This window comes from Lepidochelys kempii, chromosome 13, assembly GCF_965140285.1.
Source record: "Lepidochelys kempii isolate rLepKem1 chromosome 13, rLepKem1.hap1, whole genome shotgun sequence".
NCBI classification, from domain to species: domain Eukaryota; kingdom Metazoa; phylum Chordata; order Testudines; family Cheloniidae; genus Lepidochelys; species Lepidochelys kempii.
Window position 1 is genome coordinate 2,182,287 of NC_136392.1, and position 13,069 is coordinate 2,195,355.

The following is a 13,069-nucleotide window of genomic DNA, read 5'->3' on the forward strand; positions in this document are numbered from 1 at the left end:
CCTGAGCTGATTTCTACACACTACAGATGAATCACTTCTTTCCCAAGGCTGGTGGCCCTTTGGCCAAAATCTCTCTCCAAATAGTCATTCTGGTGTCGTTCCAGCCCTCTGAATAATGCTCTGGAGTTGCTTCAGTCTTTACCACATATACTTGCAAGTCCCTCTAGCACACTAAGCCTTTAGATCTGATCCACACAATGGCTTGAACCATGCTACTAACCACCCCTGCTCAAAAATTGGTCATCCTGATTCATGCCGGACAACTCATTCACAGCATCCTTGTTGCCAGTGCAGCTCTAGTCCAAATTCTCAGTTCAGCTGGGACAAGGACTTCTTTAGAACCATGCTAACACAGACCTGTGTCAAAGACTAACCCTAGGAACTCAGAGGGCACTACAGGGAGACCGCACTGTTTGCCTTTTTAAAGCTCATATGAACTGTTGTTGTAGCTGTGTTGGTCCCAGGATACTAGGGAGACAAGGTGGGGAAGGTAATGTCTTTAATTGGACAAACTTCTGTTGGTGTGAGAGAGATGCTTTGGTGCTTACACAGAGCTCTTCTTCAGGTCTGGGAAAGGTACTCGGAGTGTCACAGCTAAATAAAAAGTGGAACAGATTGTTTAGCATAAGTAGTTAACATATTTCAAGGGACACTCCGAGTACCTTTCCCAGACCTGAAGAAGAGCTTTGTGTAAGCTCGAAAGTGTGTGTGTCTCTCACCAATGGAAGATATTACCTCACTCCCCTACCTTCCCCTTGTCTTTTGAAAGCTCTGCACTCTGAGTACACACCTCTCCTCCTGTCCCATTCCACCTCCCCAGTCTTTTCTGAAAACAAATATTAAACACAAAATGTAACCAATCAGTGCAAACAATTGGAGGAGGAGTGCCAAAGGCTTTTTCTAGAAAGAAGTCACTGTGGGGGAGAAGGTGGTGGGATTCAGAACGTCTCATTGGCCAGAGGCCTTAAATTCCTTCCAGTGGAATTGATGCACGAGTATCTATAGAGCTCTGGCTCCTGGCGTCTAAGCCAGCGCAGTTCCATTGAAATCAATGGAGCAATGCCATTTACGCCGGCTGAAGACCTGGCCCAGCATGCCGAACCTTCTGCTCGGCATGCGCAGACAGCCCCTAAATCAGAGCTGCTTAGCCTCCCTTTAAAAGGGGATTTGCTCCTCAAGGAGCAACTAGAATACTAGATAAGACTGTAAAACACCGGGCTGCTTCCAGATTTCCGCCAAGACACAAATATCATGGAGAGCACTCAGAGTGTTTGAGCTCCACTTCCCCCCACAAAGATTTGCATTACACAACGCTGCACCCAACTTCAAGAGCACCCCTGGGTTCAGATCAGATCAGTCCCCGTGTCCAATCCTGCTCCTATTGAAGTCAATGAGCACTTTGTCATTGACTGCAGTGGGCACAGGATTGGGCCCAGAATCCTCCAACAGTGGCCCATGCCAAGTCTCCAGCCAAAAGTGGGATTTCTCCCGGCTATCAGAAAGAATCTTCTTGTCCCATCCCTGCTCTTACTAAGAGTTTTAGTTAGACACCGAGGGCACTGTGTTGTGCTATGTCATGCTGCTATAGCACGGTCATGTAGACACTTCCTACAGTGACGGAAGGGGGATCTCTGTCGAGGGAGGCACTCCCCCTCCCCGAGTGGCAGCATCTAGGTCAACAGACGAATTCTTCCATCAACCTACACATGTCTACACCAGGAGTTAGATCAGTTTACCTGCAGTGTCCAGGGAGTGTGAATTTTTCACCTCGATCTACATTTTATGTGTAGCCCAGGGCTGAATATGGATCTGGACAAGACTGGCTGGCTCCCATGCCGGCTTGCATGAGGAAAGAGCTCTGGTTCGCAAGGCAATGGCAATGTTTCTCGCCCCTCATCTTGCCGACTAGCCTGGCTTCTCTCCTCCCCCTAACCAGCGGTGTCGGCAACACTGGTGATTCTCAGACCAGACCCCGTGTTGTCTACCCGTACACGGAATTAATGCCCCCTACTTTCGCACCATGAGGTGGGGACCAACAAAGAAAAGAATCCTGTGGGTTGATCACACAGACCATCCTGCCTCGGGGAAAACGCTTGAGCACCAACGTTCCAAGAAGTCAGATTTTAGGGCTCAAAGGGATCGTTATGATCACGTAATTGGATGCCCTGCCTTAGCCAGGCCAGAGAACCTCACCCAGTGATTCCTGCACGCAGACCAACAGCTGGCCGTGGAACTCTGTGCTCCACTGTAAATCGGGATCTACAGGCATAAGGGCAGCGAACCGAGGACCACGGCACTACACATGCTCATTCCATCTCCTCCTGGCAGCACCAGCCTCCTCAGAGTTCCACTGGGCCTCCTCCCGCAAGTGCAAACTTAAGTCGCGCAAAGACTCTGCTAAGTTTCTCTGTGGGACTTTGGAGCCTCATGGTACTGCAGCAAGAGGGAAAGGGGGCTGGGCGTCTCAACCCAAAAGGGGACGTTGGAGGGGGTGTTTGTGGTTGGGGTTGGCCCATTACAGCAACTGGGACCTTCCGAGAAATTCGGGTTCAGGCTTGGATTTCAAAAGCCCACCCAGGTTCAGGGATGTTTGGATCCCAAGACACATCTCAAATAATTACTTCTCAAATTAATATCTAACTCAAAGGCACTGGGCTTTTGGTGATTTTTCCAAACACAAAAGAACCACGTTCATTTCTGGAAGGGCAAGTGGCTCAGTGGAGGCCGTGGTGGGTCTTTACCCCAAAATACCTATTATACAGTCACTTCTGAAGCATTGCTCACCCTCCTTCTCAGACTCCCCCATGCTAAAAACATCTCAGAGCAACTAAACCAAGTCCCTGCAGTGACCGATCCGGTGCCTCCATCACTCAGGTGTGGCTGCTCAGCTTTGACAAGTCATGAATCATCCCAGATGCAACTGCAAAGAATAAAATAAACCTATCGGAGCTGTTATAGTGGCTATAGGGAAATGCGCATGTCTAACTCTTCTTAGTGGGCTGGAAAGCTCCATGTACCAAACAGCAAAGGAAACTCCATCCCCTGTTTCCCAGGGCTCTTTCTACAGTTCAAAGAGCTATTTTATAGGTCTGTGCTGTCCCAGCGGCATTGATTTAGCCCACAGTTGAAGCACTAATAAGGTTATCCCCAGACCATGCCACCTGATTTAGTCGCCAAAGAAAGGGAGTCCGGGTGTTAACTCCTTTACTGCCAGGGTACTAGGTACAACAGCAGATTAACCCTTTCCCCTCCCCGCCACGTGTGTCCATGTGATGTTTGCGGGAGGGGCTGGCAGCCTGACCGATCTACAGGCTGAAATCCTCCCCTTATCGGAGAACACATACAAACCCCCCAGGCTCACCCAGCCCTGACCTGGAGGAGCTGAAGGGAGCCCAGTCTCCATGGCCTGTGCAGTCCTGGCCTCTGTACTGAGAGTCCCAACAAAAGACGCCCGTTACACCAGTGGGGGCTGGCACCCTTGTGCACTGGAAACTGGATCAAGACCCCCGAGTTAAGAGCTTTCATTTAGTAGCTATCCCTGCTGGATTTCAACCAGTCAGCTAGAGGGGGAAAAGCTGGGATCCTGCGAACACTCCCCTGGGTCATCTACTCGCAGCTAACTTTTACTGCCATTTCAAAGCAAACATCTGTTCCTCACGGTCATGTGACAAAGTATTCGGCGCGAGAGAGGCGCTTTCTTCAAACGCTGAACAAGAGACTTCATAGGAACCGGGGCAAATAATGGTCATCCCTGAAGCTCCTCAAGCTCTGCTTCACTACAGAGCTTCTCCCTAAACCATCCCCTGCCTCCCTCCTGCTACAGGCTTAAAGAATCAGTCAACACGTACATGTCCTCCTCCCCCCCTTGCCAGGTGCCACAGTCTGAGCAGGAGTTGCATTTACTGCTCGTTGTGGGTCTCATCCGCACAGCCTAAGGATGCGAGGGACTGAGACACATGCTTCAGTCCACAAACACGGTGCTCACACGGTTAATACACAGAAGCTCAAACTGTGCTTAGCGCTTACTATGTACAGCCCCTTTCAACAGGAGATTGCAAAGCATCTTACGATGGTGGATGAGTAGCATTATTCCCATTTTACAGATAGGGAAACGGAGGCAGAATCCCTTGCCTGAGGCCACACAGCAAGGCAAGGGCAGAGCCAGGACCCGATCCCGATTTGCAGGTCTGTGTCCTAGCCATTAGGCTGCAGCACCTCCATTAGCACAGGACTGTCGGTGCATTTAGTCCATCCCAGCAGGCTGCTTCACTCTGCTTCTCTTTCCCTACAGAGTCATTCTCCCAAAGAGCCTCCCCACAGCAGAGAAGCAGGGACTGAGCACCAGACCTTTCAGACCCTGGGAACTTCAAGTCTGTACTTAATGACTCAAGCTCATCTGTATGGATCAGAACCAAGACACAATACCTGAGCATCCCCACCAGCCAGCCTTGGGGGCAGTTCAGACCATGAGCCATTTGATCCAGTGCAGGCCCATGTGCACAAAGAAATGTTTCCCTAGAGTGCTTGCTAAGTCACACCCAGCTGTCCTCCACATCTCTGTCCCCTGGCTGGCATTTCCCTCATGCACAATAACTACCCCCTCATGGACAAAGCTGTAGCTCACAAAAGCTCATGCTCAGATAAATGGGTTAGTCTCTAAGGTGCCACAAGTCCTCCTTTTCTTTTTGCGAATACAGACTAACACGGCTGCTACTCTGAAACAAAGCATTATTTATAGCTTAGGAAAGATGCCATCTTGCAATGCAGAGAGTGAGGCAGCAGAGGGTGGCAAAGGACCACTAAGAGAATTCTGCACAGCCGTTGCAGGTCAAAGGCAAAGAAGGAAAGGGGCTGCTGACTTGAGTGACTGGTTTCCTTGCTGTCTTTTCTTGTGCGATGGCTCCCAGAACAGTGGGCCCCATCAGTACTGCCGGGCTCGGAGTGTGCAGTGTTACAACACTGTGTGATACACCCTAACCCCACATCTCCCCCACGCCCCACCAGAGACAGATTTGCCAGAATCACCATTTAATTAACCGCATTCTAACAACATCTTCGTGGCCTGCAGCTTTCCACCCCGGGGAGATGTAGCCCTCTGCATTCCTGTGCGTGTCCAGCTTGTGCCCTCAAAGGCAGCACTTGCAACTCTGCGGGTGGGAATCCCTGCAGCTGCCATTAGAAGCCTTTTGCTGGTCTCTGTTGGTTTCTACCAGCCCCTCTAGGATTTAGCTGAAGGATCACTAGCCCCAGGAACAAGCAGGCGAGTAGATCTATGGCCACATTCCAAGGCCTGGTTGACAGCTAGAACCAGCTGAATTTTTTTTAACTGGAAGCTAACCCTCAGAACCCCACTTTTTGCAAACAGGCCCAGATTCTGTGCTGTGGTGCAGCAGGTGCAAAGCACCCCTAAACACAGGCTTACCCAGCCACGGGATGATCACTCTGGAGTAGAGGAGATCTTCTGGTGTTTACTCTGCAGTTGGAGGTGTGACTGCAGCTTGCACCAGCTTTAATCTAGCAAGGGCAGCTAAAAATAGCAGTGAAGATGCAGCAACATGGGCATCAGCATGGACTGTACAAACCTGCCCAGAGCCCTGGGTACGTATTTGTGTCCCTATCCCCCGCCGGGGTCTGTGCCACAGCGTTTTCCCTGCTGTTTTTGCTGCATGGCCAAAGCAGAGGGGGCGTGGCCAGAGCCCCAGCAATTCCTGGCTGCAGTCCTGGCAGCTTGGGACTGTTACTAGTTGGTGTAAGTTAGAGCAGCCCTCAGGTGGCTATAACTCCTACCTAGGCAACAGCCCTGCCTCAAGCAGCTCCAGGATCAAGGAAGCACATGCATTTGCTCAGCCCCAGCCCCTACTGAGCTGTGTGTTGTGTGCTCCTCGGGCACAGCTGAGGCTCTAGCCCAGGTACTTTCTGTCCTGCTGCTCTCTGGGTGAGCCACTGAACATAATGGGCCAAATTAATCCTGACATCAGTGGAGTTACACCAGCAAAGAGTTTGGCCTGATACCTTTAAATGTCATAGGAGACATGGTCATTTGGCTACAACTCCAACCACCTGCACCAACATGGGATGTTTCTTCTCCCAAGTCCAGATCCCAGATGGTGCCGCATGGTGGAAGTGGCGCTGAAGATGCAGCCAATGAGCCACATCCACTTATTCCAGCAATAAATCCGAGTGTTTGCACAGACGAACTCTAGTTATACTAGAGCGTCCTTCATGTTACGAGCGTCGGCTCGACTTCCCACCTGAAAGAGGGTGACACTGTTTTACGTCATTTCACCCAGTTTTTAAAACATGAGTCTTAAAAATTCAATTAACTGGAAAAGTTGGTGCCCCCATTTCTCTTCAGCTCCAGGGTGAAGCCTGAGGCAAACCAGCTCCATTCCATCTCTGGGCACCCCGGCTACAGCCTAAAAATGGGACAAGCCCCTCTGGCCTATAATGACATAGTACCTCACCTGTCACAGCCAGTTTGTTAACAGCAGAGAAGAAACTATTTGCTCATTTGGGGCTTTCTTGAGGCATCCTGTTACAGACACCAGCAGGCTGGAAGGGACATAGGCATTTTTAGTTTTTTCCACTGCCAGGGAATCAGCTTTTATAGGTAAGTTCCCAATCCATTATTTATTCAGAGCCTGATCCTGTAAGATGGCAAGCGCCCCCAACTCCTATTGGCCTGAATGGGAGCTGGACGTGCTCAGAACCTTGTAGGACTGGGCCCTTAGTTACTCTTTGGCCTGTAAATGGAACCCCCTGCAGATGCAGGGAAGATTTCGAAGGGCAACTAGGCACCCAGCCCGCACGGACTCTCAAAGAGACTTGGCACCCACCCCCTCTTTGTAGCTCTTAGAAGGCCTCCCCTGTAGCTCTTATGGGACATAAACACCAAAATAATCCAGACTGTGTGGGACACTCGCCCGACGGCAGCTAGAACAGGAGACAGTAATACTGCTCTGGTTTTATGCAGCACCCCAAACCCTCCCTTCGCCTCCCCCCAAGGATCTCACAGCACTTTACTAACACTGATTAATTAAGCCTCACAACCCCCCTCATGAACTCAGTAAGTGTCATTACTCCTATTGCAGGATTTTGGCCTGCAAATTCGCTTCCACAAGCCGCAGAGAAAGAATGCTCCTACTTTGCACACGTGAAGCAAAGCTATCGGCACAAAGTCCCTAAATGGTCTTAAAGTTAAGAACGTGTCATTGTATGGGAAGAAGGGCAAATCTCTGCATTTTCAAAAATCTTTTACTTTACCTGACTGGGTTCATAAGTAAACACCAAGCACCAGATGCAATTATGGGATAGAACTACATGGTTAGCCATGTGTGTATGTCTCATCTAAAGTCTGTCCCCACTGAAATCATGCTTAAGCACAGGAGTAGAGATGGCTCTGAACCGTGCCCCAGATCCAAGTCTTTCCCACTGTCCCAAACTTTAGGTGAGGGGAAGTGTTAAGATCTAAACCCATCTGTGGATTCAGATTTTGCAAATGGTCCCTGCCTTTATAACAGGCCAAGCCAAAATGCCAGCTCCACAGACTGCTGAATTCTGGAGTGTTGCAAATCTGCATTTGATAATGCAGCATGAGCCTGTTTCTACACAGCATGGGTTATAACACTGTCTGGCTTCCTCAGAGCTGCGTTAATACCATGCTGAAGTGCAGTTCTGCTCTGCAAAGCAACTCTGTAAAACAGGTAGGGAGAGGAAGGGTGCCCGTGTTTATTGTGCCTCACTGACAGCATATCAGGTATGCTCAGTTTCAGAGTGAAGAGATGCCTTTTCTAATGGCCAGCCCCAGAAGCTCAACCTGGGATCTGAGAGTCAAGCTGGGCTCTTCCTTCTTGCACATCATCACCAATAAAACAAGTTCTGAAGACCAAATTATCCCACCAGTTCCCCCTTGTACGACCCCACAGCTGCCAATGCAGCCACAGGAGAAGGAAGAGAGAACGTTTGTAATAGGGTGGGGGCATGGGGGGGAATAGATGCTTCAGGACTGAGGAGAAAGAGCCTTGAGGCAGGTGGGGGAGGCTGTGCAGGTGTAGCCTGGGGCAGTGAGGGGGTTGGCTTACCTCTCCCATCAGGTGCAGTTTTCGCCTCAGTCTCCCTCTGGTGCCTGGATGGCTCAGCTCTCCAGTTATGCCAAGAGTCCTCTCCTCTTGGGAGAAATCGGAGTTCAAACAAATCAAAGCAAGTCCCTTTGTGCCTTGACTGCTGGGATTTCCACACGGATCTCCGGGTGGCAGCACTGAGGTGCAGAGCCACCTAGTTCCTCTGGACCATACTCCAGGCCCACACTCCACACGCCCACCTCAGAACCACGCTTCCCTCTCCCTTCCTGAGGCTACTTCCTACCCTCGCTTGTCTGGGTCACTGGCAGCCTGCCTGGAGGCCTCCTTCCTGCAGCACTGCTACCAGCTCTCTCTCCACTGGGAGCCCTGTTCAGACACTGGCTCTTCTCCCTCGAGGGCTCCTTAGCTGCTGCTCTCTCTAGCTCTTCCCGGCCTCAGACAGGGAAAGTGGCTTGGCTTTTATTTCCTCGCCCCACCCTGCCCCAGCAGGCCTTGCAGCAGCCCTATGACTTGGAAGTACAGGTCAGAGCCTGGAGGTGAAGGTGTGACTCACCCTGTGACAGACAGACTTATACAGATCTCTGTGTTATCTAGAGACTTGCAGAACCTCTTCTGCTGGTGACTCCAGATGCCCACTACATAGGGCTGCACAGGTGTAGTTGACTGACATTGTAAATGTAGCTTGGGAAATGATTCTCTTGTTGCTTTATTCAGGGGAAGGGACAGAACCCAGCTACTCCCTCACTCTGGGCTGGAGTGTGAGGAGTAGAAAGCAGTAAAAGCTTATCTTTGTCCCTACAATCAGCAGGAGTGACTCTGAATGCAAGTGAGAAAGTGTCACCCTTCCACAAGCCCACTGCACATTAGGGAATGACCCCCACATGCTGCGGCGCGGTACAGAAAGTCGGCTGGGCTGGGCTGGGCTGGGTGGGCTTTTTCAACCGTTAGCGCCTGGGTCTTTGACATGGTTAGGACATGGCTCTGTCCTGTCTGCACGGCCCAGACTTCTGGAGCAGGACTGTGTGGAAGCAGTGGGGTTAAATGCAGTAGATGCTGCAGTGCAGATAAGGCCTCGGTCCTAGCTACACTGGGCTCCAAATGGAGCTAAGGATCCATGGTTTGAAGATGCGTTGGCCATGCCCTCACAGGTCTCCCAACTGCTAGAAACCAACTTAGCTGGAACTGTATTTACGCTGAGTTTGAACATGGCTCCTGGAGTTGATTCCGAGCCCAGTGTGGCTGGGGACTCAGAAATGAGCCTGTTATTACAAATGCACATATTTCTCTTGGCCAAAGATGGGTCTTACTTTGGCAGTATCATTAAAGCACCTTTCCCCTGTGGGAGCATTCCATCACAGGCACTGGTATGGGATGACAGGTAGTTTACACCCCACCCCAGATTCCACCCCAGCAGATGATTCAGCAAAACAGCAGAAGTGGCCTTGTTTTAGACTCATTAGGGGCAGGCTAGGAAACTCTCGCTGGGTCAAAGCTTCCTCAGGTTGCTAGTGAATTAAAGTCTTTGTCAGCCCGTGGCTGATAAGGGCCCTGTACGAAATGGATTTGCTCATCTCAGAAAAGCTCCTGCTAGACAGGTGTCCTCAGCACAACCGGCAGACTCAGCAGAGAGGCTGGGCAGGATATCCCAGGGTGTGAGTCATGTGAAAAACAGCCCCAGTTCCTGGCACCAGCCACTGAGGCAGCATGGGACAGCTGCCCAGTTACTCCGGTACAAATACAGCGGCAGGGCAGAAGGTGTGGCCAAGCCAACGCAGTCGCCACATGGCTGTGCCAGGAAAAATGCTGCTGTGTGAACCGCGTCTGCAGTAACCATGTCAGACGAGTATGTGAGAGCCTGGTCGCTGCCATGGCACGCTCCGCAGCGTACTGCAGATGTGGGTTACAGACAGTCCCTCCAGCAGAGAGCAGAGCCATCCCGGTGGAGCGGCGTGGCTAGGAGCACCTGGTGCCCGTAGTGCCAAAACTGTCCCTTAAAAACATGCCAGTTCACAAACATACGTGTGCCGGCACTAAGAGGCTGCCCCGCACTGAGTCTGGTTGTTCCCTGCCAGAGGGCTGGTGCTAATCAGCTTTCGCCCCTGAGAAAAACACCGCTCCAGGTTCAGCCCTTGCATATGCACACTGACCCCCGGCTGAATGTCGGTAGCCAAATTAAAAACGTTTGCAGACAGGCTTTGGCCTGGTGGTGCTGAGAGGCCCCTCGCGGTGGAGCAGCTAGCAGGGACTGTGAAAGTAAAGCTCTCGTGTTCAGGGTGAAAGGAAGGGAACCCAAGGGGTTGGCAAACACCCTTCCTGCGCTAAAAGCTGAGGGGACCTCCCATCCCCTTGCTGGCTGGTGCAGTGAGCCCCCTCCCGTCTCAAGCTGCTTTCGCCCCAGTTCATACAGGGATAGAGCAAAGCACAAAAGGGCCCTGATCCACCCTCAGGAAAACGCTTCCTCCCAAACGGCTCCTCCCAGTGTTCCAGGCCATGCAGCCCCTGAAGAAGGGGGAAAGTAGCTGGGGGCTGAGGGCAGGTGGGGAGGGCAGGAAGGGGCCTTGGGACTGAGATGTGGAGCAGAGGCTGAGGGAAATGGGGCATCGCCAGGAACTTGGTATTTGGCATCTTCCTTACAGCCCCAGCTCCTGGAGGCACGAGAATCTCAGCTCTCATTTCTCCAGCCCTTGTGGCCGTGGAGAAAAGCTGGAAGACGGGGACCCAATGGGCTCAAACCCAGCAGGCAAAGAAAACGACCCTGGAAGAACTTTTTTTAAAAAAATCTCTTTATTTTTAAGCCAGTCTTGTGATTTGGGGGGGCCTGACTCATGCCTTTGGAACACTCCGGGCAGGTGATACCAACCGTTTGACCTCTCCTCTATCTCAGCCCCTTCACCTCATGGCCTCAGCCCCTCAACCCCATCTCCTGAGCCTGAGCCCCTCCATCCTCACCAGCGCCACGACCCCATTTCCTCCCCCAGGGACCCTGCCACGGACTTCCACCATTTTCTGGAACAACAAACACCCTCTCCCTTCTCCACTGAGCCCCTTTTTCCCCTCAACCCCCCCCCCTTCTGCTCAACCGCAAGGCCTCCGTTCACCTCTCTCAGTCCATCCTCTCTTCCTTCCTCCTTCAGGCCCCATTCCCCACAGCCTCTCCTCCCCACCTCAGTCCCGAGGCCCCCCAACAACATGCCCTCAGCCCCCAACTACCTCCCCCCTTCTGTGGCTGCATGGCCTGGCTGGGGTTCTCCTAGAAGGGGCCTGGGGTGAGGAGAGGCAGCAGGCCCAGCACCACAGTCCCTGCCCTCCGTGTGATTGAGACACTAGGCCTGGTCTCATGCCAGCCGGGTAATGCCGGCTGGAAGCCCTGTCGGCCCCCGGGGCCACGATGGGGGAACTGAGGAGGGAGTGGATGCTGTAAACCCTGGCTGTCACTGCAGGCCGGTGGAGTGTGGGGCCAGGCTATGGGGGAGCTGGTTTGGACAGTGGCTCCTTCTTTCAGCCAGCACCCAGCTGCGTGCACTGCAGCAGCTGGCAGGGAGGGGGTGGGCAGGCTGGAGGATCAGCTGCCTGTCAGGGCCTGGGATCAGCTGTGCTCAGTGCTTTCGGCTGGTCCCTCCTGCTCCCTGGTCCCAGTGGACAGCGGCAGGACCAATGTCCCCGTGCGGTGAAAGCTCCACAGGGCAGGCGGGGCAGGCACGGTCTAATCTTTACTCACGACTGTGCATTCACTGTGCACACACATTTATGAGTCACCTCTCCCTGCCCGCCTTAGAGAATCACCAGCCACCCCGGTCCCAGGAGCCAAAGATCCGCCCTCTGGGAGCTCACAGGCACCCTCCCAGTTCAGACCAGCCGTTAATCTGCCCCTGCTTTCAGGCTCCTATTTTCCAAGAAAAGAAGGCCAGCCGGAGAGCAACATGCACAGACCTGTCTAACCTAATGTGTATAAAATCCATGCCATCGCTTTACCATGGAGGAGACGGAGTGATTCCCGAGTGCCGTTTAGCTGCAAGGTCTGGACAGAGGGGACTGGAGGAGAACCACAAGGCAGGAAAGAGAGAGATGCTCGCATGTACTATCCGGCCAAACCCTTCCAGCATATTGCAGCCATAGCAACAGAGATGGGCTGTCCCAGCCGGAGTCTGCAGTGCAATAAAAGGAGAGAGGGACGCAGGGAAAAAAAGAGCCTTGCATCGCACTGGGCAATCTCCTAAGGGGTTGGCACAAATAAACAGCAACTGGAAGCAACTGGAGCCAATCCCCCAGCTCCCTTTGTAATGCTTTCTGACACAGATTCCTCTCCATGGCTGACTTTGCAAGTTTCCCCTTCCTCTCCCCTCCTTCCACAGCTTCTCTTCATGTGACTGAATTATACAGGAGAGGAGGAACAGGCTGGAGAGTCTAATAAAAACCCCCATCTGTAGGTTTCTGCTGCAGGCCAAATCCTTCTCACCCCCAGGGCTACTCACGTGAGTAAAAAGGAGCAGGCACTGGCCCCTAGTCAGTACCACAGAAAGCCTGTCTAGATCAAGGCAACAGAGAAAAATCATTCTGTTAAATACAGGAGCGCACAAGGGGATTCCAACCCCACAAGCCACAGCAAAGGCTCTGAGTGCAGTAGGACCCCCAATGGAAATGCCAGGGTGACAATCCCTTTAACTAGCAATTTATGCTGTCCCAGCAGCCGAAGCATCACCCTGAGAAGGAAGCAGAAGCATTAACTTCCCCTAGATTGTCTGGGTTGAGGGCGGGCAGAAAATCTGCATCTCTAGCAGGGATGGGGCCTTGCTTTGCATCTTTCATGCAAATGATGCCAAAACCCTTGGCTGAGTTAAATGGCAGAGAGCTGAACACTGAAGGGCAGAGGGAAGAGATAGTCAGCGCTCGAGACAGGCAGCGGCTCTTCCAGATGGCAGGCGTTGCAGACTAGGCTCTTGCGCCCAAAGGGGCAAGACTGGGTGGAGTGTATTGTAAAGTTGCATGTT